The sequence below is a fragment of the Schistocerca cancellata genome, chromosome 4 (genome assembly GCF_023864275.1).
Source record: "Schistocerca cancellata isolate TAMUIC-IGC-003103 chromosome 4, iqSchCanc2.1, whole genome shotgun sequence".
In the NCBI taxonomy this organism is placed as follows: Eukaryota; Metazoa; Arthropoda; class Insecta; order Orthoptera; family Acrididae; genus Schistocerca; species Schistocerca cancellata.
The window spans coordinates 497,103,187-497,129,698 of record NC_064629.1 but is presented as its reverse complement, the minus strand read 5'-3'; the positions used below and the strand labels follow the sequence as shown (position 1 = coordinate 497,129,698).

The following is a 26,512-nucleotide window of genomic DNA, read 5'->3' as shown; positions in this document are numbered from 1 at the left end:
CCTGAAATATATTGACAGTTTAGTAGCGTTTGACAACTTCTTCGCCACAGTGAATCTAATGCAAATGCTTTTGAATCATGGAATCTACTCTATAGGGACTGTCAGAGCAAACCGGAAAGAGCTTCCTTCAATGATGAAAGGTAAATGTACCTTGAAAAGAGGAGAATTTCAGTTTCAATGCAAACGTGGCATTGCAGCTATAAAATGGATGGACCAGAAACCTGTCACTATTTTGACAACTTCAAACAATCCTAGGGATACCACACTTGTCTCAAGAAAGAATAAGGATGGCGCAATCAGCATGGTTACGTGTCCCACAGCTGTGGCAACATACAATACCATAATGGGAGGTGTAGATCACTTTGATCAACTTGCAGAACGTCATGCAGTTGTTCGACGTTCTCGTAAGTGGTGGCATCGGATTCTCTATTTCCTATTAGACATGGAAGTTGTAAATGCCTTTATATTGAACAAAACTAATAAAGGACAAGTGCGATATGATGATCAATTGAACTTTCGATTACGACTCGCAAAACAATTGATAGATGGCTTTACATCCCGCAAAAAAAAAAAAAAAAAGACGCCCAGTAACCAGTCTAACCAAGAAGAACACCGTACCAGATCATGTTCGACTGTCAAAAGTAGGCGATCATATGCCTGTTTTAGAAACAACCTACAGATGGTGCCGAAAGTGTTCAACGAACGCTCATGACAAGAGAACAACATATGTATGCTGCTCCTGCAACGTACCCCTGTGTATCGAACTATGCTTCCGTCAGTTTCATGGAAAATAAAATGAAAATCTAACAATCATTTGGTCATTTTGTGGAAAAAGAATTACTACTTGTAAATCAGGCATTTGAACATTTTGTTGGAAAAGAATGATTACTTGTAACGGCAACATATTACAGCTTATAAAATGGATATGGGATATCTTCTTCCCACCAAAGTGTAAAGCTCACAAGTGGGAAATTGGTTTACCACCGAAAATGTAAGGTTTAAGAAAGTGTTGTGATGATACATTTACCACCATGATTTTTAGACCTAAATCACAAAACTAAAATTATCAAAAAATAAAATATAATAAATTGATAACAATTCCAATTCGATGAGAAAAAAATTAGCTTCGCTGAGTCACCACAAAAAATGCGCCCGTTAAAGTGTTAAATAAACTCTCATGTAAGCATGCCCACACAAGGCCACTGAAGGAACAGTAAGCAGCCACTGCTTCTGGGCTCGCTTTATCGGGAATACTGACGGTGCTGTACCGGACTGTCGAAATGGAGTGCTCAGCGGATAACCATTATTGACTTAAACATTGCACTGCCAAAGTTTAATATTAGCGTGCTAGAGATACTCAGCCAGTGCATGTTGTGGACATGGACATTCATGAAACTGCCTCGTGAAATATAGGACACGTCCTGAATAATCGGCAATAAATGAATCAATATACAAAATGTACGCAGATGTGACGAAAGCCATGGAATACCTCCTAATGTCGTGTCAGACCTCCTTTTGCCCGACATAGTGCAGCAGCTGGAAGTGGCATGGACTCAACATGTCGCTGGAAGTCCCCTGCAGGAATATAGAGCCATGCTGCCTGTATAGGAGCCCATAATTCCTAAAGTGTTGCCTGTGTCAGAATTTGTGCACGAAATGACCTCTCGATTATATCCCATAAATGTTCGATGGAATTAATGTGGGGCAATCTGGGTGACCACATCATTCGCTCTAAATGTCCTGAATATTCTTTGTTACGCCGTAAAGTGAAGCGCCGTCACGCCAGTCGGGAACGACAAAGAAGAGAAGGCTGTGAGAAGAAGTCAGCCAATCGCAGGCTGACCAGCCCGCTTCCAGGACGGCAACGCGACGGCAGCGGCCCTTAAGTGAAGACAAAATAATCGCCGCGCCCGACTGGTGGGTGTCAGTTCGATAGCAGCGTCAACGTTAGCGACTTCAATAGCAGATTCAAGATTAGCTACTTGCATAGCAGCACCAATGATAGCGACTTCGATAGCAGTTCAGGACAGACTTGTAAGTTTCAGATCAGCAGTCACTCCAAAGACTTATTATTTCTTAAGTCACCATTTGCTTGCAACACATACGTGTAATTGCCAAATTTAAGTACTGCGTTTGATTAATTGTAATAAAAGTCATTAATACAACTTGTCTGATTGTTTGACTAGCGAAACGAGTACGCATAATTCCTAGACACAAAACATTGACCACGAGGCTCGTCCAAAAAGATTCATCAAACAAATCGCGAACAATTGTTGTTCGGCGCACGGTCATTGATAAAAATATCATCGTTGTTTGGAACATGAAGTCCAATAACGGCTGCAAATGATCTCTAAGTAGCCGAACACAACCAGGACAAAGCCCATTCCATGCAAACACAGCCCACACCGTTATGGAGCCGCCACTAGTTTGCACAGTGCCTTGTTGATAACTTGGGTCCATGGCTTCGCAGGTTCTTCACCATATTCGAACCATATCGCCACCTCTTACCAACTGAAATCTGGACTCGCCTGACCAGATCACGGTTTTCCAGCATCTATGGTTCAACCGATGTGGTCACGAGCCCAGAAGAGGAGCTGCAGGCCACGTCGTGCTGTTAGTGAAAGCACTCGCGTCGGTAGTCATCTGCCATAGCCCATGAACGCCAGATTTCGTCGCACTGTACTAAAGGATACGTTCGTCGTACGTCCCACGCTGATTTGTATGGTTATTTCACGCAGTGTTTCTTGTCTGTTAGCATTGACAACTCTAAGCAAACGCAGCTCTCGGTTGTTAAGAGGGAGCTATCAGTGGTGAGAGATAATGCCTGAAATTTGTGCCGAGAATACCAGTCTTGACACTGTGGATCCCGGAATACTGAGTTTCCTTACGAATTCAGAAATGGAATGTCCCATGAGTCTAGCTCCAACCACGTTTCCACGTTCAAAGTATGTTAACTCCGATCGTGTGGTCTTAATCACGTCGGAAACCAATTCACATCAGTGACACGTGTACAAAAGACAACTCCGCCAATGCACTTCTCTTCTATTCTTCGGTTATGCGATACTACGGCCATTTGTGTATTTACTTATCGCTTTTGACTCCTCAGTGTATGGTTCAATGGACAGTGAACAGACCGCTAAGCCTAAAGAAAAGAGAAAAATAGCCCCCAACCGAAACACTGACCTGTTTAATATAATCAAGTAACAAAAAATTAGTTTTTGTTCTTAAGGGTACCTTACCCACAGGGAGGGATAAAACACATCACCAAAAGTAATTAATGTAGAGTAATGAAATTTCAGGAATATGTTTGTCTAGGTAACATATTTAGGGGAACACCATTGCAAGATGACTATATAATGTAAGCACGAGATAAGCCACTGGAGATGTGAAATGCTGGTACAGTAATAACCGATGTAAGAACCTGAATGTTGAATGCAAGCATACAAACATGCATGCATTGTATTGTAAAGGTACCAGGCGTGAGTTAGTTTGATGGTGTTCTATGCCTGAGGCACTTGGTCGGTCAATACATGGACAGTTAATCCTGTTTGTGAATGGCGCTGGAGTAGTTGTCCAATAATGTATCATATGAGTACGATTGGAAAAAGATCTGGTGACCGAGCAGGCCAAGGCAACATCTCGATGCTCTGTGCAGCATGCTGGGTTACAACAGTGGTATGTGGGCGAGTATTATCCAGTTGGAAAACACACCCAGGAATGCTTTTCATGAATGGCAGCACAGCAGATCGAATCATTAGCCTGAAGTGCACATTTGCCTTCTGTCATACGAAACCACACCCCATACCGTTACTCCAGATGTCGAGCACGCAGACTGGTTGGTTGCAGGTAATCAAGTGGCCTCCTTCCGATCAACATACGCTGTTATGGTCCTGAGAGTTAAATCAAACCTTATTTGCATTCTTATAGTGGCGCTACTAGCGCCACTCTTACGCCACTGGCGCAAAGTTCGAGTGGACGTCAGCTTTTAGATGTAGGTGACACGCGTCCCAACTTTCGTCTATGTTTGACAACTCCTTCTTGGTGTTGTGATTGTTTTCTGTCATTGTATGTGTTCACAAGACTTTTATTACTCGACAGCCTACCATAGGTGTCACATCACGTGTTATTAATGCAAATGAACCACTGTTTCATGTTATCCATATCTGATGAGCTGTCTCCTTGAAATGGCAGCAACCTATCTTGAGGTCTGTAACATCCTACCACATCACTGGTTTGGCTGATCGTATCACTTCCTCTCTACAATAGATTCTGCGTCAACGATCGACACTTCTTTTCTACCGGGGATCCAGTTCACCTCGTCTCAGCGAGGAAGATCGCGTCGACAATTACCGTCACAAAAGTCCAAACTTTTCAAAGCCACTGTTATAATCCACATATTAACCTGTGTGTCTCGTTTACAAACGTTGACAGAAGTCCAAGATTCTTGTAAAAACCATACTCATCTTTTCTATCGCCCAAGAAAAAATTTTCCCTTCACCCCACGTGTACGCGAGATGCTTTTGGAAAGGCTGTTATGCCACAGTAAATTCCATGAAATTTATTTATTTTATTCCAGACATAACACGTTGGGCACAGCGGTATGTCCACTGCTTAGGGAGAAAATTTAAGTTCTGTTGGATGCTGTATACGCCAACATATCTTCACTTTTACTAATCCTGTTTGAATTACATGAAGTACGTCTAAAATCCTTATACTTAAACCACTTTTCAAAGATCTCAAATTCAGTGTACTAGAAGTAAATTCCAACCGTTCTGTGACAAGCAGCTTCTGATCCATACTATTTGTTATCATGAACTACGCCATTGTCTGAAGGCCCTGTCCCACCTTTTAGCTCCGGTTTCTTCGCCTGAATAGAGGAATGAACATGTAAAATATGATTGTAAATTGGTAAAGTAATATATATTCTAACCATCCGCTATGATCTCTAATTGTCCAGCGTAAACCTGATCAGATCTGTAACTATCTAATGAGGTGAATACTATGCCGTGGAAGGACTGTAATAATAAAGTCTGTTTAGCAAAGCCACATTCGAACGACAGCCAGTATTGTCCAGGAAAATCATTCTCTTACCACGAACACTAATCAATTACAGTAGCTAAGTGACTAATATTTTCTGTGCCGTTCCAAACATTTTCGTAAAACTCGAAGCGAATATTATCCAGTTCAGTGCTGGTACACAGGTTACAGTAATGAACACTGCCGTAACCAATAGAGGATGCTGTATGACAAACGTGAAACCACTGTGTAATAATTCGGTTTATGGACTCATGTAATAACCCCTGACGTTATTTAAGAAAAATATTACAAAATTATGGCAGCTGAATCGAGTGGACAGTAAGGAACTATTTCTGTTATATGGATTATAAAAAGGCATACTCTTTGGAAAGGATGACGTTCGTAAATCCCTTATATGATATTAAACTTTGTTCTGCCAAGTTTTAATTACTATATCTATAAAGAAAGCGATATTACAATCTTTCCTTGTTCGCTTTCTGGCAGCGGCACTATACAGATATAAGTGAATTCATTGTACATTTTGTCATTAGTAACTGGACCACTGTACTTTAAACTTTGTTTTATTTTCCAAAATGATCTACCTCCCAGATTTCCTGTTTTAATTATATAATGCAAGCAATTTCTGGCTGGAAGTGACTGGCTTGGTGATGGAACGATCGAGCGCCATAAGAGTTCTCTCCTTGTTTACTTCGCTTTTTGAAAGTGGAACCTGCATCTGAATTTGAAGTCAGATTAACTTTATACAAAATAATTTCTTTCACATGAACATTAATTGTGTACAGGGTTATTCGCCTCCAAATGTATCTTTAACCAGCAGTGACCATAAAGTGACTTTGGGACCAAAAAGAAAGGTTTGGAAACTCGTAATGATATTGCTACATGTGGAGATTCCGTTGATCTAATATACATACACTACATAAACAAGGTTCATGTACTCTGTCGAAATAATTGGCATCGTGAGAGTGATGAATTCTCTACTGAAGTTGATGGTCAGTTTAAAATTTTACGTGGTGATATAGACTCTTGCTCCGTAATGACCATTCTAATTGGTGACTAAGCGAATTTCACAGTGTTCTCTGATATTTTCCATGTTGTTGTGGTCTTCAGTCCTGAGACTGGTTTGATGCAGCTCTCCATGCTACACTATCCCGTGCAAGCTTCCTCATCGGCCAGTACCTACGGCAACCCACATCCTTCTGTATCTGTTTAATGTATTCATCTCTTGGTCTCACTCTACGATTTTTACCCTCCACACTGCCCTCCAATACTAAACTGGTGATTCCTTGATGCCTCAGAACATGTCCTACCTACCGATCTCTTCTTCTAGTCAAGTTGTGCCACAAATTTCTCTTCTCCCCAATTCTATTCAATACCTCCTCATTAGTTATAAGATCTACCCATCTAATCTTCAGCATTCTTCTGTAGCACCACATTTCGAAAGCTGCTATTCTCTTCTTGTCCAAACTATTTATCGTCCATGTTTCACTTCCATACATGGCTACACTCCATACAAATACTTTCAGAAACGACTTTCTGACACTTAAATCTATACTCTTCTTCAGAAACGCTTTCCTTGCCATTGCCAGTCTACATTTTACATCCTCTCTACTTCGACCATCATTAGTTATTTTGCTCTCCAAATAGCAAAACTGCTTTACTACTTTAAGTGTCTCATTTCCTAATCTAATTTCCTCGGCATCACCCGATTTCTTTCGACAACATTCCATTATCCTCGTTTTGTTTTTATTGATGTTCATCTTATATCCTCCTCCGAAGACACTGTCCATTCCGTTCAACTGCTCTTCCAGGTACTTTGCTGTCTCTGATAGAATTACAATGTCATCGGCGATGCGCAAAGTTTTTCTTTCTTCTCCATGAATTTTAAATCCTATTCCAAATTTTTCTTTTGTTTCCTTTACTGCTTGCTCAATATACAGAATGAATAACATCGGCGATAGGCTACAACCATATCTCACTCCCTTCCCAACCACTGCTCCCCTTTCATGCCCCTCGACTCCTATAACTGCCATCTGGTTTCTGTACAGATTGTAAATAGCCTTTCTCTCCCTGTATTTTATCCCTGCCACCTTCAGAATTTGAAAGAGAGTATTCCAGTCAACATTGTCAGAAGCTTTCTCAAGGTCTACAAATGCTATAAATGTAGGTTTGCTTTTCCTTAATCTATTTTCGAAGATAAGTCGTAGAGTCAGTATTGCCTCACGTATTCCAACATTTCTACGAAATCCAAACTGATCTTCCCCGAGGTCGGCTTCCACAGCTTTTCCATTCGTCACTAAAACATTCGTGTTAGTATTTAGCAGCTGTGGCTTATTAAACTTATAGTTCGGTAATTTTCACATCTGTCAACGACTACTTTCTTTGGGATTGGAATTACTATATTCTTCCTGAAGTGCAAGGGTATTTTGCCTGACTCATACATCTTGCTCACCAGATGACAGAGTTTTGTCAGGGCTGGCTCTCCCAAGGCTATCAGTAGTTCTAATGGAGTGTTGTCTACTCCCGGGGTCTTATTTCGGCTTAGGTATTTCAGTGCTTTGTCAAACCTTTCACGCAGTATCATATCTATATTATCCATATGTTTACATATTTTTCCGTTGTTCATAACTTCATAAAATCCTTTTCAAAGTCATACGTCACGGGATCCACATTTCGGTTTTTAGAACAATGTATTCCTTCGATCCGGATCGCTGTTGGCGGAGTTAGGTTTTGATATTGTATAATGTACCTGGTGACTGCAGGATCTTCTCAAACAACGAACCAGTACTGGAAATCTGAAGTACTATCTTGGATGTTACATTTCTCACAACCTGTAACCTACCTGGTGACTGCAGGATCTTCTCAAACAACGAACCAGTACTGGAAATCTGAAGTACTATCTTGGATGTTACATTTCTCACAACCTGTAACCTAGGCCGGATGTGCTGTGTGGTGATGTGGGAGATCACTGTTTGCAGTCTCAATTTCAACTCTTGTAGTGGAGTTCGCAGCACGTATTCGGTGCTGCAGTCTACATCCATATCTACTGGTGCAACATCTTGGATTCTATACTTCGCGCAACTGATCTAGTTTTAATTGCCACCAATAGGGCAAAAGCTCATTTTTTAAAAAAAATTCCCGCCAGTTTACGCTTAGGACATTTACGACAATCGGGCTATTTTAACAATTCGCTTAAAACTAACTCCCTTCCACAGATATTAGCCTTTTACTTCTTGTGTTGTACACTCATGACAATTGTTTGTGAGAAAAATTCTGCGGAATTAGAGTGAAATATGTTTTGTTCTTATGTTGAGGTAATTAATAATGCATTTACTTTCATCGAAGTCCGAATGAGAGTAACTATTATCCAAAACTAAGAAAATACAGATTCTCTGACTGTAAGGTACGTTTCTTTTAATTGTTCGATGTATCTGGACTTAGTAATCATTTTGGGTAAAGCACAGTCGAATATGGGGAAGTACCTGTTTCTGGTCAAACTAAAAACCAACGAACCCATAGAAATTCCTAAAACTTCTGGTAATGGAAACGCGTTATTTCAACCATCATCAACACAGCCGAAAGGTGCAGCGTCACCTGGATTACTCTGCTGTTGTTGTCGTTTTTCCTTTTTTCTTTTAGTCTGATGCTTGCCATACATATTTGATGCACTGTATTTTTTAGAATGAGTTTTCTTCTATTTATTTTATGTATTAGCTACATATGGTAGTTTTGTCCCATTTTATTTCTAGTTTGGAAGAAACTTTCTATCTCTGTGATTCTTATAGTTTCTCGCTATTTGATATGAAATTAGGCAATTAAATGATGTTATATGGTACAAGATGTATGTTTGGTTTTGAAAATCTCCTCCTTCAGTTTTAACACCACCTCGATCTGCCTTACTACAGAAGTTAGTTGTTACTCTGTTAAATGTTTTTTTGTTTGCAATCCATTTGCACAGTTCACTGCTATATAATACGATTTTAGAGAGGAAATGCATCTACCGATAAAGCAGTCTCAAAACTCTGCAAAGCGTAAACATTAGAGCTATAAATTACTGTGGCTCTACATCACATGAGTTGTTGCTAGCTTTGTGTCTTTTTTTCACCGAAAGCTTCTAAATGGTAATATTGCTGACGAATGGTAAATAACATTCACTATTTATTTCAGGATTATCCCGTTCCGTAAACTTTCATATGGTCAATAGAGCTGTCTGCTGACCACATGCCCTCCATGCCAGCATTAAGTGACGCCTGTGGACTGAGGATGACACGGTGGTCGGTTGGCACCGTTGGGCCTTCATGACCTGTTCTGGCGAAGTTCAGATTTTTTTAAAGGATTTATTACATCTTTTGTTTCCTGAAGGCAATGCTGCTTAGCTAGATGGCCAAACTCACAATCGATCATTGCTCTAGCCATTCGAAAGGTGTTATAATCAGTATGCAACACAATGTAACCACTCGATACGAAGTGTTGAGAATTTACACATACTGTCACGGATGTAATACCTGCAAACGTAGATATGTGTAAAAGTAAATATTTATTGACTGAATGCGGAAAAAAGTGGGGCCAGCTGAAATGAAAAATTTATCTAGTCACTTTGATTTTTTTTTGTTTCAATATACTAAAAGATAACTATAACTTAAAATAAATTCAGCTGAGTTCGTATGTACTTGATTAACAGTTCTGTGGACTTCACTTCGTGAGTCACGATCGCACTAGCGGGGAAGTACGTGATAAACTTTGGAACGAGGAATACTGCCCTCCGCTACGGAGTTGTGACACATCGCCAGTGAGTCAGCTGCGGACCATTCAGCAGTGAGTGCAGGGAGTAAAGCTTATTCGGCAGTCAGTTGCTGTGCAGTGCGTACATCATCGCAGCGAAGGAGTACTCAGCTAAAATGAAAGCCTTCATTTGGATCGTCGCCTTTCTTCTTGTCAACAGTAAGTCTCTTTACTACATTACAGCTATAATTTTTTATTCCCGTTTGATAAGGTATGTTGTAAAGTGTTTCAATGCTGATACGGATACTTGTCATCACTCAATATATCTTTGGCTAAAGCTGAGATTCGTCAGTTAGTGAGGCTCCAACAGATTTCTTGCCACATTGATATCTACAGTAGCTAGTGGTCTATCAGATATAAATTTCACATCGATGGCATGTTAAATTGTCTAACTTATTCGTAGCTTGCAGAAATGATGAGGAATTTGAAGTCATTGCCAACCAAATCACCGGAGCATGTCTCTCACTAGATTAATACTATAAGAAACGATAGTAACTTGTAACGAGGTACATGAATGCTTCAGCTTGAACAACTATTTACGTACCAACCGTCTCTTTGTGTACACTTGTCTTTCTGGCGACGTAAATGAAATACATTACAAGGTATCCTTTTAACCTGATTACATTGTGTGCCACTAGATGTTTCGGTTACCTTATCTCCATTGGATTAAGGTACTGGCCTCATATTTAGTTGTTGATATTAAATCTGAGAGAACAACTGTTCAGTAACGGTATGTCACTATAGTCCAGTTTTCATTTCACTGTTTTCATACATTCGATATATTCACGAGACATATAACTTTATCATTCTACGATACGATCGTTTCCGGAAAGTAATTTCAGAACCCACTTCCCAATCTACAACCAAATAGTTATACCGGGCACAAAGTCGGATTGGGCTCGGCTGCGAAAAGGAACATTATGTGGCCTTTTCAAAGAAACTGTCCTACTAGTTCTCTGTAACATTTTGCGGATACCATGGGAACCAGAAACATGCATGAGCGGACGGGTATTTGATTTCAACTTCTCCTCAATACGTTTTCACTGCCGATCGTTCGAATTCAACTTGCATGTACGATACGGTAGCTGCAGGACACGCATGCGAATCAGTCAAGCCTTGCTGTAGAGGGAAATAGAAATACACAGCCTGACAAAGGAAGTTAACGGCACAGAAAAGGAGGAGCAAAGGTAATTAAACTAAATGTGTTGAGAGAGTATTTTACTTCAGCGATTTCAAAATTGAGTCAAATTTAGAAAACTTGGCAGTATGAGGCCACTTATCGGTAAGTTGCTGCAACGTCTCTGGCCTGGATGCGTGTACTAATTCGGCTGGGACGAGTTCCATCATCTCCTGAGGCAATATGGCCCTTAACTGTTGTAACTGGTACTTGATATCGTGGATATTGGCTCTGGGAAGGAGTTGACATCTGAACTGGGTCCCCAAATGTTCCATCGCTGACTGACGTAAGGATCTTGTTGGCTGCGGGAGTACCTCCACAGCTTGCAAACTGTTCATAGAGATGGGTGGCAAGTGTAGGTGAGTGTTAAAAAACGGCACCACGACACCGTCTCATGAGCGTTAACACATTAGAATGCAGGATGCACGTGTCGTATCGTTGCGCCGACAGAGTTCGTCCAGTCACTACAGTTCTACCAGCCGTGACATAAAGCTGTACCTGACAGCTCCCCCACACCATGACGCCAGGAATAACACCACTGTGCCTCTCAAAAACACTGAAAGAATTAGCTCACCGTCATATTTAAGATCGACATCCTGGGAAGTGCACTACATGATTCATCGCTGGTTACAGAGAGATGCCATTCATCAGCTCTTCATGCTTCCCGGCTAAGGCACCACTTGAACAGTAGCTGTATGTGTTGTGGTGTTTACAATAGCTCACGCATTAGACAGTAACTCCCTTGTCCAGTTGCAGCTAGCTTACCTGTAATGGTCCGGTACGCAACAGAATGATGCAAGGAGTACATTACTTGCTCTCGGATGGTAGGCACAGATGTGTAGGGGTTCGCTGTACTTGACGCGCAGCACGGTGTTCTTTCATTGTAATGGTCAGACGTCGTCAACCAGAAACATGACAAGTATGCGTCCCATATCGTTGCCATGCAGCCCAACATCTCGCCACTGCCACATCCGAAAACCTCACAAATCTGGATGGGTGTTGCACGATACGACCACTCGGCTAAGGGAGTGCTCAACATGCAACCGCTTTTAACCTCAGTCAGGTGCTGATAATGCCGCACCAATGGCTACGCGGCACCTCCGCGTCCTTCACAGTGATCACTCAACGTCTGAGGCTGTTAATGACCTTGTATACCCTACCTAAACAAGTGAGACACATGTTTACATGGCGAAATCTCGACTAAATTACAATCATTCTTACCAGTAATAGTTTCGAAAAGAAGGGAACTCCTTTAGATCTGACGATAATTTTCACTATTGTCAGTAATCCTGTTGGCTGTTACTATACTTCAATCAGAACTTGTCCTCTTCTTCCACTCACTCGTCTTCTATTTCTATGGGAAGGCTGAGTATACTATCGCAGATTTGCAAGATGCTAGTCCTACTTACGTACAATTGCTCTGACGACTCATCCTGTATTCATTTACTTTCTGATCAAAACTATACGGGCAATCCCATGTAATACGGAACTGATCACTAGTTATCACGATAGGCTGACCCGCCAGTACGAAAGGAGGCATGAGTATTTTGTTTTCAGTACACAAGCAGTAACAGCAGAATAAGTCGTTCCGGATGGCTTAGTGACTTTGAAACTAGACTAGTCATTGGATATTACCTGAGTAACAAATCCATCAGTCACATTTCAACAGTTCTAAAGCTGCCCAAGTCTACTGCTGATGCTGTGACTTTGAAGTGGAAACACGAAGAAACAGTCACAGCTAAATCAATCTGGGGTAGCGACGGCATTGCCGCAGTGGATATACCCGTTCCCATGAGATCACCGAAGTTAAGCGCTGTCGGGCGTGGTCGGCGCTTGGATGGGTGACCATCCCGGCCGCCATGTGCTGTTGCCATTTTAAATGCCGGCCGCGGTGGTCTAGCGGTTCCGGCGCTGCAGTCCGGAACCGCGGGACTGCTACGGTCGCAGGTTCGAATCCTGCCTCGGGCATGGGTGTGTGTGATGTCCTTAGGTTAGTTAGGTTTAAGTAGTTCTAAGTTCTAGGGGACTTATGACCTAAGATGTTGAGTCCCATAGTGCTCAGAGCCATTTGGCACCTCCAATCTGGGGTAGACCGTATATGTGGACGTATAGCTACCACCGAGAATTATGGGTAAGTGGTTGTGAGAAATCGCATGAAATCAGCGGAACGTATAGTTCGTGAGTTCGGACGTACTTTCAGCAGTCGGTGTAGCGCAGTGATTGTAAGCAGAGAGTCAAAAGTAATGGTGTACAATGGTCGAGGTACCTCTCACAAGCCACACATTTCTGTATGAAGATGGTATCTGTTCTTTCGAAAGAACAGATACCATCGGTGACCATGCAGATCTCTTAGAATGAAATGATAATTAAATCAACACCCTGAGCTGTCGACAGCCGTTGATATACATCAACGAGGACTGTGGAAAATGTGTGCCCTGATCGGGACTCGAACCCGCAACTTCCTGCTTACATGGCAGACGCTCTATCCATCTGAGCCACCGAGGGCAAAGAGGATAGTGGGACTGCAGGGATTTAGCCCTTGTACGCTCCCCGTGAGATCCAGATTCCCAGCTTAATGTCCACACACTACACTCGTAGTGTCCCTTCCCATTACACTCATTACTCACGGCAGTAAGAGTTCAGGCAAGGCATGTGCATCCAGCACAGAAGAAGAAGAAGTTTAGTGGCCAGTTAACCTTAACTACATGAAGATGGTATATGTTCTTTCGTAAATCTCCAAAAAAAACAGATACCATCTTCATATAGTTAAGGCTAACTGGCCATTAACCTTCTTCTTCTGTGCTGGATGCACACGCCTTGCCTGAACTCGTACGGGACTCGGTAAGATTGTCTCCCTCGAGTAATGAGTGTATTTGGCAGTGGCATTACGAATGTAGTGTGTGGACGTCAAGTTGGGATTGTGGGTCTCACAAGGAGCTTGAAAGAGAAAAAAACCTGCAGTGGCAGATTCCTCTGTGTCCTCGGTGGCTCAGTTGGATAGAGCGTCTGACATGTAAGCAGGAGATCCTGGGTTCGAGTCCCGGTCGAGGCACACATTTTCAACTGTCCCCGTTGATGTATACCGCCTGTCGATAGCTTTGGGTCTCGATTTAATTACCGTTTCACCCATTTCTGTAGTCAGAGCTAAGCGACGCTTGAGGTGGTGTTATGAGCGATGCCACTGTACAGTTGACGACTCAAACGAATTATCTGAAGTAATAAATGACGAATGCTTCGTGGCTGTCCGAATCAAGGGTTTGGGTTTGGCTAATGTCAGACGAACGTTACCAGCCATCATGAACAGTGCCAAAAGTGAGCTAAAAAGGATGTGATGTGCCAGTGTTGTGCTTTTCATTATACGATTAGGTTGTTGTCCTCTTTTTGTACTTATGAAAATTCTGATACAGATGCAGTTTAACACCTCTTACAACGTCGTATATTACGTAAAGCAGGGAAAAATTTGGGACAGTAACCGTTTGTAGCAGCATGACACTGTATGCTGTCATAAAGAAGCTGCTGGGGGGCTATGGTTTGTGGACAATGATGTTCCTGAAATAGACTGGTTTGTCAAGAAACTCATCCTGAACCCAATGGAATACTTTTGGTATGAGCTATAATGTCGACTTTGCTTCAGACCCTCGTGTCCCGCACAGCCATGTTCTCTGGTTTTGTCTCTTCAGGATGAATGGGCTGCCATTCGCCCTCAGACACTTAGTCACCTCACTGAAGGTGTCCCCAGCGGAGATAAAGCTGTCACAAAACTGAAGGGTGGACACACCGCGTACTATGTCCACTAATTCGTATATTTTTGATAAAATAATATAGGTGCATGATACTGCGGTGGTTGTTCCTAAGCTGTTTGTAATATTATGTCGTTCCCAATCCAGGTTTGATGTGACATTGATGTGAACGCCTAATACTCAACCTATGGAAATGTGCCCCTATGTTGACTCGTTACTGGACGGTTCCGAGATAACTAACAGGAAACAAAGGAAGTACTGATGTTGGGCAATTTATCATTAGGAATTCTCTAAATCACTTGTTTATCTCAAGAAGTTCATACCCAAAAGGTCAGCCGGCCGCGGTGGTCTAGCGGTTCTGGGCGCTCAGTCCGGAACCGCGCGACTGCTACCGTCGCAGGTTCGAATCCTGCCTCGGGCATTGATGTGTGTGATGTCCTTAGGTTAGTTAGGTTTAAGTAGTTCTAAGTTCTAGGGGACTGATGACCACAGATGTTAAGTCCCATAGTGCTCAGAGCCATTTGAACCATTTGAACCAAAAGGTCACTTCCTTCAGGATATACCTTTACCTCCTGGCATTATATAGTCCTCCTGTGGGTCCTACTGACATACTTCTGAGCATTTTTCAAAGATACTTGCTGAGTGTTTCAATACAAGGGACCTACGGGTTCCACACACTCGTTATGCAGTAACCAAATTTTGTTATGTATATTTTACTCTATCTCTCCATTTACATGGAAAAGCCAAACTTTACTCATGACCTTCACTGTTTCCTCATCGTCCGTAGCTACGACTTTGGATTTCCTCTCTCGTGACATTTTTGGACTATAGAACCTGAAAGTCTATCCCTTGTTTGTTAAGTTGATTAAATTTCATGTTAGAAATATCTCCCTTTAATATCAGCGGACGCAGTGCTCCACGGTTCCCATTTCTACATCTACATCTACATCTACATTTATACTCCGCAAGCCACCCAACGGTGTGTGGCGGAGGGCACTTTACGTGCCACTGTCATTATCTCCCTTTCCTGTTCCAGTCGCGTATGGTTCGCGGGAAGAACGACTGTCTGAAAGCCTCTGTGCGCGCTCTAATCTCCCTAATTTTACGTTCGTGATCTCCTCGGGAGGTATAAGTAGGGGGAAGCAATATATTCGATACCTCATCCAGAAACGCACCCTCTCGAAACCTGGCGAGCAAGCTACACCGCGATGCAGAGCGCCTCTCTTGCAGAGTCTGCCACTTGAGTTTGTTAAACATCTCCGTAACGCTATCACGGTTACCAAATAACCCTGTGACGAAACGCGCCGCTCTTCTTTGGATCTTCTCTATCTCCTCCGTCAACCCGATCTGGTACGGATCCCACACTGATGAGCAATACTCAAGTATAGGTCGAACGAGTGTTTTGTAAGCCACCTCCTTTGTTGATGGACTACATTTTCTAAGGACTCTCCCAATGAATCTCAACCTGGTACCCGCCTTACCAACAATTAATTTTATATGATCATTCCACTTCAAATCGTTCCGCACGCATACTCCCAGATATATTACAGAAGTAACTGCTACCAGTGTTTGTTCCGCTATCATATAATCATACAATAAAGGATCCTTCTTTCTATGTATCGCAATACATTACATTTGTCTATATTAAGGGTCAGTGGCCACTCCCTGCACCAAGTGCCTATCCGCTGCAGATCTTCCTGCATTTCGCTACAATTTTCTAATGCTGCAACTTCTCTGTATACTACAGCATCATCCGCGAAAAGCCGCATGGAACTTCCGACACTATCTACTAGGTCATTTATATACACTCCTGGAAATGGAAAAAAGAACACATTGACACCGGTGTGTCAGACCCACCATACTTGCTCCGGACACTGCGAGAGGGCTGTACAATCAATGATCACACGCAGGGCACAGCGGACACACCAGGAACCGCAGTGTTGGCCGTCGAATGGCGCTAGCTGCGCAGCATTTATGCACCGCCGCCGTCAGTGTCAGCCAGTTTGCCGTGGCATACGGAGCTCCATCGCAGTCTTTAACACTGGTAGCATGCCGCGACAGCGTGGACGTGAACCGTATGTGCAGTTGACGGACTTTGAGCGAGGGCGTATAGTGGGCATGCGGGAGGCCGGGTGGACGTACCGCCGAATTGCTCAACACGTGGGGCGTGAGGTCTCCACAGTACATCGATGTTGTCGCCAGTGGTCGGCGGAAGGTGCACGTGCCCGTCGACCTGGGACCGGACCGCAGCGACGCACGGATGCACGCCAAGACCGTAGGATCCTACGCAGTGCCGTAGGGGACCGCACCGCCACTTCCCAGCAAATTAGGGACACTGTTGCTCCTGGGGTATCGGCGAGGACCATTCGCAACCGTCTCCACGAAGCTGGGCTACGGTCCCGCACACCGTTAGGCAGTCTTCCGCTCACGCCCCAACATCGTGCAGCCCGCCTCCAGTGGTGTCGCGACAGGCGTGAATGGAGGGACGAATGGAGACGTGTCGTCTTCAGCGATGAGAGTCGCTTCTGCCTTGGTGCCAATGATGGTCGTATGCGTGTTTGGCGCCGTGCAGGTGAGCGCCACAATCAGGACTGCATACGACCGAGGCACACAGTGCCAACACCCGGCATCATGGTGTGGGGAGCGATCTCCTACACTGGCCGTACACCACTGGTGATCGTCGAGGGGACACTGAATAGTGCACGGTACATCCAAACCGTCATCGAACCCATCGTTCTACCATTCCTAGACCGGCAAGGGAACTTGCTGTTCCAACAGGACAATGCTCGTCCGCATGTATCCCGTGCCACCCAACGTGCTCTAGAAGGTGTAAGTCAACTACCCTGGCCAGCAAGATCTCCGGATCTGTCCCCCATTGAGCATGTTTGGGACTGGATGAAGCGTCGTCTCACGCGGTCTGCACGTCCAGCACGAACGCTGGTCCAACTGAGGCGCCAGGTGGAAATGGCATGGCAAGCCGTTCCACAGGACTACATCCAGCATCTATACGATCGTCTCCATGGGAGAATAGCAGCCTGCATTGCTGCGAAAGGTGGATATACACTGTACTAGTGCCGACATTGTGCATGCTCTGTTGCCTGTGTCTATGTGCCTGTGGTTTTGTCAGTGTGATCATGTGATGTATCTGACCCCAGGAATGTGTCAATAAAGTTTCCCCTTCCTGGGACAATGAATTCACGGTGTTCTTATTTCAATTTCCAGGAGTGTATATTGTGAAAAGCAATGGTCCCATAACACTCCCCTGTGGCACGCCAGAGGTTACTTTAATGTCTGTAGACGTCTCTCCGTTGATAACAACATGCTGTGTTCTCTTTGCTAAAAACTCTTCAATCCAGCCACACAGCTGGTCTGATATTGCGTAGGCTCTTACTTTGTTTATCAGGTGACAGTGCGGAACTGTATCGAACGCCTTCCGGAAGTCAAGAAAAATAGCATCTACCTGGGAGCCTGTATCTAATATTTTCTGGGTCTCATGAACAAATAAAGCGAGTTGGGTTTCACACGATCGCTGTTTCCGGAATCCATGTTGATTCCTACATAGTAGATTCTGAGTTTCCAAAAACGACATGATACTCGAGCAAAACACATGTTCTAAAATTCTACAACAGATCGACGTCAGAGATATAGGTCTATAGTTTTGCGCATCTGCTCGACGACCCTTCTTGAAGACTGGGACTACCTGTGCTCTTTTCCAATCATTTGGAACCTTCTGTTCCTCTAGAGACTTGCGGTACACGGCTGTTAGAAGGGGGGCAAGTTCTTTCGCGTACTCTGTGTAGAATCGAATTGGTATCCCGTCAGGTCCAGTGGACTTTCCTCTGTTGAGTGATTCCAGTTGCTTTTCTATTCCTTGGACACTTATTTCAATGTCAGCCATTTTTTCGTTGGTGCGAGGATTTAGAGAAGGAACTGCAGTGCGGTCTTCCTCTGTGAAACAGCTTTGGAAGAAGGTCTTTAGTATTTCAGCTTTGCGCTTGTCATCCTCTGTTTCAATGCCATCATCATCCCGGAGTGTCTGGACATGATGTTTCGAGCCACTTACTGATTTAACGTAAGACCAGAACTCCCTTGGATTTTCTGTCAAGTCGGTACCTAGTATTTTACTTTCGAATTCACTGAACGCTTCACGCATAGCCCTCCTTACGCTAACTTTGACATCGTTTAGCTTCTGTTTGTCTGAGAGGTTTTGGCTGCGTTTAAACTTGGAGTGAAGCTCTCTTTGCTTTCGCAGTAGTTTCCTAACTTTGTTGTTGTACCACGGTGGGTTTTTCCCGTCCCTCACAGTTTTACTCGGCACGTACCTGTCTAAAACGCATTTTACGATTGCCTTGAACTTTTTCCATAAACACTCAACATTGTCAGTGTCGGAACAGAAATTTTCGTTTTGATCTGTTAGGTAGTCTGAAATCTGTCTTCTATTACTCTTGCTAAACAGATAAACCTTCCTCCCTTTTTTTATATTCCTATTAACTTCCATATTCAGGGATGCTGCAACGGCCTTATGATCACTGATTCCCTGTTCTGCACTTACAGAGTCGAAAAGTTCGGGTCTGTTTGTTATCAGTAGGTCCAAGATGTTATCTCCACGAGTCGGTTCTCTGTTTAATTGCTCGAGGTAATTTTCGGATAGTGCACTCAGTATAATGTCACTAGATGCTCTGTCCCTACCACCCGTCCTAAACATCTGAGTGTCCCAGTCTATATCTGGTAAATTGAAATCTCCACCTAAGACTATAACATGCTGAGAAAATTTATGTGAAATGTATTCCAAATTTTCTCTCAGTTGTTCTGCCACTAATGCTGCTGAGTCGGGGGGTCGGTAAAAGTAGCCAATTATTAACCTAGCTCGGTTGTTGGGTGTAACATCCACCCATAATAATTCACAGGAACTATCCACTTCTACTTCACTACAGGATAAACTACTACTAACAGCGACGAACACTCCACCACCGGTTGCATGCAATCTATCCTTTCTAAACACCGTCTGTGCCTTTGTAAAAATTTCGGCAGAATTTATCTCTGGCTTCAGCGAGCTTTCTGTACCTATAACGATTTCAGCTTCGGTGCTTTCTATCAGCGCTTGAAGTTCCGGTACTTTACCAACGCAGCTTCGACAGTTTACAATTACAATACCGATTGCTGCTTGGTCCCCGCATGTCCTGACTTTGCCCCGCACCCGTTGAGGCTGTTGCCCTTTCTGCACTTGCCCGAGGCCATCTAACCTAAAAAACCGCCCAGCCCACGCCACACAACCCCTGCTACCCGTGTAGCCGCTTGTTGCGTGTAGTGGACTCCTGACCTATCCAGCGGAACCCGAAACCCCACCACCCTATGGCGCAAGTCGAGGAATCTGCAGCCCACATGGTCGCAGAACCGTCTCAGCCTCTGATTCAGACCCTCCACTCGGCTCTGTACCAAAGGTCCGCAGTCAGTCCTGTCGACGATGCTGCAGATGGTGAGCTCTGCTTTCATCCCGCTAGCGAGACTGGCAGTCTTCACCAAATCAGATAGCCGCCGGAAGCCAGAGAGGATTTCCTCCGATCCATAGCGACACACATCATTGTTGCCGACATGAGCGACCACCTGCAGATGGGTGCACCCTGTACCCTTCATGGCATCCGGAAGGACCCTTTCCACATCTGGAATGACTCCCCCCGGTATGCACACGGAGTGCACTTTGGTTTTCTTCCCCTCCCTTGCTGCCATATCCCTAAGGGGCCCCATTACGCGCCTGACGTTGGAGCTCCCAACTACCAGTAAGCCCACCCTCTGCGACTGCCCGGATCTTGCAGACTGAGGGGCAACCTCTGGAACAGGACAAGCAGCCATGTCAGGCTGAAGATCAGTATCAGCCTGAGACAGAGCCTGAAACCGGTTCGTCAGACAAACTGGAGAGGCCTTCCGTTCAGCCCTCCGGAATGTCTTTCGCCCCCTGCCACACCTTGAGACGACCTCCCACTCTACCACAGGTGAGGGATCTGCCTCAATGCGGGCAGTATCCCGGGCAACCACAGTCGTAGTCCGATCGGGGGATGCGTGGGACGAGCTGGCCATCCCCGACAAACCCCCCATCCGGACCCCCACAGTGATGCCCATTGGCAACAGCCTCGAGCTGTGTGACCGAAGCCAACACTGCCTGAAGCTGGGAGCGAAGAGATGCCAACTCAGCCTGCATCCGAACACAGCAGTAGCAGTCCCTATCCATGCTAAAAACTGTTGTGCAAAGAACGTCTGAACTAATCTACAGAGAGCGCAAACAAAACGACACAAAATTGAAACGGTTATTAAAATACAAGATTGCCTAGTAAATGCAGTAATGCTGCCACTTGTGCACTGCTGACACACTGCTCGGCGGCGGAAGGAGACTACGCGATTTAACACTATTCGAGTACTAAAACGTGATGCTACAACTCTCAAATACTATGATACGCCCGAAATTTATGAATTAAACAATGCAAGTACCAAAAACACGCAAAGAAATTAAGAATTAAACTATGAAACAAATGAGTGAGCTAGGAGTATATTCTACCGCTATGTGTCTAATTCTTTCAATTAGACCCGGTAAATTGAGATATGGGTAATGAAATCCGCTAGAAAAGATAGTATTCTAATTTTAAAATGAAGCAACGGATAAAGCAACATAGGTGAATGGCCGTGGAACAATACGTGCACATTAGGGACGGTAAGACTTTCTTTTTATGATACTATGAATTCAGTTAGTCGCATGAAGTGCATAAAGCATACAATGGATATGCCTGGAGTGAAAATTCATAGAATATAGTCATTATCTCAGTGGTATGGGTGAAGGATACTAAATAACGCTGAGAGAGAATTTTAATTATCATTCTGATTTATTTCGATAATATTTAAGAAAACTATTACTCTCTGTGACAAAACATTTAAGAACACTATTACTCTTTGTGACTAAACATTTAAGGAAACCATTATTCCTTGTGACAAAACATACATGAAATCTATTATATGTAATAAAACTACCACTCTCAGTGACAAAACCTACATGAAGCACTCACTATCTCTTGCATCTCGTCATTCCGGAAACATAGACAACACTTCGTCGCCAGTTACATCTGCTAATGATTAAAATGGGTAAAATGAAAGTTACTGAATGGTGGCCTCTTAACACCATTTAGTTACTGTCACACCTATTTAACGCGCGGAGTAGGGAAGCATATTACCTTTCACTCTCTCAAACATTACTTGTGTTACTACACATACAGTACCGTGCGGATAAGTTCATGTTGAAACCACGTATTATGAAACCGCAATGCAACGTGAGCAAACCAGCCCAGGCTTCATGACTCCATATTATTCATACTATGATTAACGAATGGCAAATCCAGTGACTACCGTTATGAATGCTGCACCACGTGGCCAAGTTCGACAACAAAGAAACGAGTAAAATAAACCGTGGAATCTTGAAAAATTTATATTGCTTGTATCCAGAACGAAACAATGCAATAAATGTAACATTAATGAACCTATCCGATATTGACCTAAGAACAAGAACCGTTGGTTCATGCCCTCAGTCACCTCGCGCCTAAGTCCGCTACTTGAAACACATTAATCTGAAAAATTTCTACAAATAAAATATGGCTGAAAGTTTCCCGGTATTAATTCACACCCGAACATGCTTCATAATCACTGTTAGCCCAAAAAACCTACATTATAAACCACTTTTCTCACCATCAATGACGAGCGCCGCACACCTGCGTCCGTCTCGTTCAATCGGCGGCCCCAGAGTGTCCTAACATAGCGCCTTCCAGGACCAACCACCAATCGTTCAAAAAAACTGATGGTGGGGGTTCGACCTCAGTGAGAATCAACCTCACAAACTCTGCTCTGCTTATCCCCACTATCTTTGGAATCACGAACTCTCTGCCGAATCTGCTCACGTTGTTGCTGATGTTGGTGCTAAACTACCCTACTGCTACCATCTTTGACTAACCAAAATTATGATATATTCCATACATAATTACGTTTATCCATCCACATACATCATGGGAATGAGCGAGGAGGTCTGACACCAACAGAAGAAAAAAATATACACGGAAGCATTCTTGAATCCAGAGGTGAATTAGATAGACGAAACATTGAAAGGACGCTCTCGGCGCAAAATGAATTATTAAACATGTAGAAATTAATCAGTCAGTTAAATGAAGCGTAAACCTCTGATTTTTCATACCCTATTCACATCACTTAGAAACACCACGTTTTTAAGCACTGAAATTGGTTTACAGAGGAGACTGCATACAGAAATAAATCAGCCTGTTAGTTAAAAAATAAATGCCGTTTCTAAATTGTAGCCTGAGTTTTATGATATTCTGCGAGCGTTCTTCACAGTAACAAAGAAGATAATGAACAATACGACACATACGTTAACATATTATAGTTGAGGTTTGTAGCGTCACATCTGTAATATGTCTTACAACTCAACCAGTTCAATAATTGAGCATGTTGGCTATTTGGGATTATGTAAAAGGTACCCACTGAGGGCAAAATATTAGCGAAGGTTGCTCAGTCCTATTGTCCAATTTGTTTATAATGTGTCATATATCTAAGTTTGCCATATGCTGGACGGTGTTGGTTTTGTGTAGTTCAGTGATGTGTTTGATACGTTATGGAATGCTATTGGAATGAAGGAAGAAGATAAGATCCCGTGCTTGCACATACTTTACTACTTTCTCAAGGAACCTAAGATGGAGTAGCAGTTAATGTCAAATAATCCTAAAAATATATGATTTCATCAACTCATACGTCACTAAGGGTTTGTCTCAAAAAATTTAATTGAGAATACTGATGAGCAATATGATGATCAGGAGTTGTGTGTTAGTATAACTCTTCCTCTTGCCTACAAAATACAGTTGATGAAACTATCTTCAGTCATCAAATTGTAACAATCTAATTTCGTTCTGGCTGTCACCATGTTCCATTGCTACGTAGCCTTCCTACTGGTGGTGGTATAAATAATGTTATAACTCGACCTGGTGAGAAGATTACCGTCGCTTGTCATGTCTTAGAGCTCCTGCAAGCTACCTTCTGTAGTAATGGTTTAACAAATTCGTGTGATCAGCGAAATTACAGGCCCCTGAGAATTATTGCCGGGTATTTATAATTTCTGGCGGGAGGGTTTAACAAATCGGTAAAATCTGAAGGCAACGGATAACGTAATTTTTTTTTTTGGACTTCTACACAAGGCACCTATGCAGGGCTTCATCGGGAGCATAGAGCCATAATTTACTTTCATAACCAAGCATTCAACTGTGGTACTGACTTTTTCCTATTCTTTACGATGAAGGGAGGAAATAATTGATGTTTATTCAACACCGATTGCATTTCAATAACTAGCCGTGTGTCTGTTGGAATATACATCATCACAACTGGTGTCTCTAGTTAACATTATTCACTTCGCCACATAATTATGGAATGGGCGAGGGGAGCGCGGGCCTGGCTTCAATGTAATTTTATGCAGGCACACAATTATACCTAAACCCATAATTATTACAATCATTTACTTTAGGTCACGCAGAACGCAGCAAAGACACTACAAGCGACCTCGGTCAGGGCGGAAGGGTATTAGCCTAAATATTTAAATTTTCTTTATAACGTAGGCTGAAGAAAGGGTAGCAAGTGGTGCATTTAACTATGACTGCCAATTTTGGTTTAATCTTGCTTACAGAAACAACACCACGTTACTGAGCTGGGGGGAAGAACATTTACTATCATATGGCGGGAAAATTTTCCAAGGCTTTATTCCATCAACGGCCATTAAAATCAGAATTTTCCTGGATACAAGAGTTTAACCCGTGTTTTTTACCTAACGCACTTCATTGTAGGCGAATCAAATAGTTATGGGGGCACATGAAACATTAAATATCACATCAGTACTATTCCTCACACGTGGCCAAGTAGCGCGAACCAACAGAAATGCAAAAAATACGGACACACAAATTTATTCGTTCTATGTCTTAGACTCACCCACTAACACACGGTTATTCACTCCACTACTACACATCTTCAGACCGAAACTGCAGTCTACCAATGTGGCGGTTGCTCCAATCGTGCACGTGACGGGAAAGCCAGTACACAAAAGAAACATGTTGTTTGTTGAAGTCTTCAGTCCTGAGACTGGTTTGATGCGGCTCTCCCTGCTACACTATCCTGTGCATGCTTCTTCATCACCCAGTACCTACGGCAACCCACATCCTTCTTTATCTGTTTAATTTATTCATCTCTTTGTCTCCCTCTACGATTGTTACCCTCCACGCTGCCCTCCAATACTAAACTGGTGATTCCTTTATGCCTCAGAACATGTCCTACCAACCGATCCCTTCTTCTAATCAAGTTGTGCGACAAACTTCTCTTCTCCCCAATCCTATTCAGTACCTCCTCATTAGTTATATGATCTACCCATCTAATCTTCAGCATTCTTCTGTAGCGCCACATTTCGAAAGCTCCTATTCTTGTCCAAATGTTTCACTTCCATACAAGGCTACGCTCCATACAATTACTTCCAGAAACGACTTCCTGACACTTAAATCTCTACTCGATGTTAACAAATTTCTCTTTCTCAGAAACGCTTTCCTTGCCACTGCGAGTCAACATTTTATATCCTGTCTACTTCGATCATTATCAGTTATTTTTCTCCCCAAATAGCAAAACCCCCTTACTACTTTAAGTGTCTCATTTCCTAATCTAATTCCCTCAGCATAACCCGACTTAATTCAACTACATTCCATTATCCTCGTTTTGCTTTTGTTGATATTCATCTTATATCCTCCTTTCATGACAGTATCCATTCCGTTCAACTGCTCTTCCAAGTACTTTGCTGTCTCTGACAGAATTACAATGTCATCGGCGAACCGCAAAGTTTTTATTTCGTCTCCGTGGCTTTTAACACCCACCCTGAAATTTTCTTATGTTTCCTTCACTGCTTGCATAATATACAGATTCAATAACATCGGGGAGAGGCTACAACCCTGTCTCACTCCCTTCCCTTCGACTGCTTCACTTTCATGTCACTCGACTCTTGTAACTGCCATCTGGTTTCTGTACTAATTGTAAATAGCCTTTCGCTCCCTATATATTACCCGTGACACCTTCAGAATTTGAAAGAGAGTATTCCAGTCAACATTGTAAAAAGCTTTCTTTAAGTCTACAAACGCTAGAAACGTTGATTTGCGTTTCCTTAATCTTGCTACTAAGATAAGTCGTAGGGTCAGTATTGCCTCACGTGTTCCAATATTTATGCGGAATCCAAACTGATCTTCCCCGAGGTCGGCTTCTACCAGTTTATACATTCGTCTGTAAAGAATTCGCGTTAGCATTTTGCATCCGTGACTTATTAAACTGATTGTTCGGTAATTTTCGTATCTGTCAGCACCTGCTTTCCTTGGGATTGGATTTCTTTATATTATTCTTGAAGTCTGAGGGTATTTCGTCTGCCTCATACATCTTGCTCACCAGATGGTAGAGTTTTGTCAGGACTGGCTCTCCCAAGGCCGTCAGTAGTTCTAATGGAATGTTGTCTACTCCCGTGGCCTTGCTTTGACTCAGGTCTTTCAGTGCTCTGTCAAACTCTTCACGCAGTATCGTATCCTGCATTTCATCTTCATCTATATCCTCTTCCATTTCCATAATATTGTTCTCAAGTACATCGCCCTCTACAACTCCTTCCACCGTTCTGCATTCCCTTCTTTGCTTAGAACTGGGTTCGCATCTGGGCTCTTGATATTCATAC

At 43.1% G+C, this 26,512-nt stretch overlaps 1 non-coding gene across 1 annotated transcript; it reads left to right on the top strand.

Annotated features, from left to right (window-relative positions):
• Nucleotides 1-13,971: 13,971 nt before the first annotated feature.
• Nucleotides 13,972-14,045, top strand: Trnat-ugu (transfer RNA threonine (anticodon UGU)). The gene has a single exon. It is a non-coding gene; the product is annotated as a tRNA-Thr (tRNA).
• Nucleotides 14,046-26,512: the final 12,467 nt, after the last annotated feature.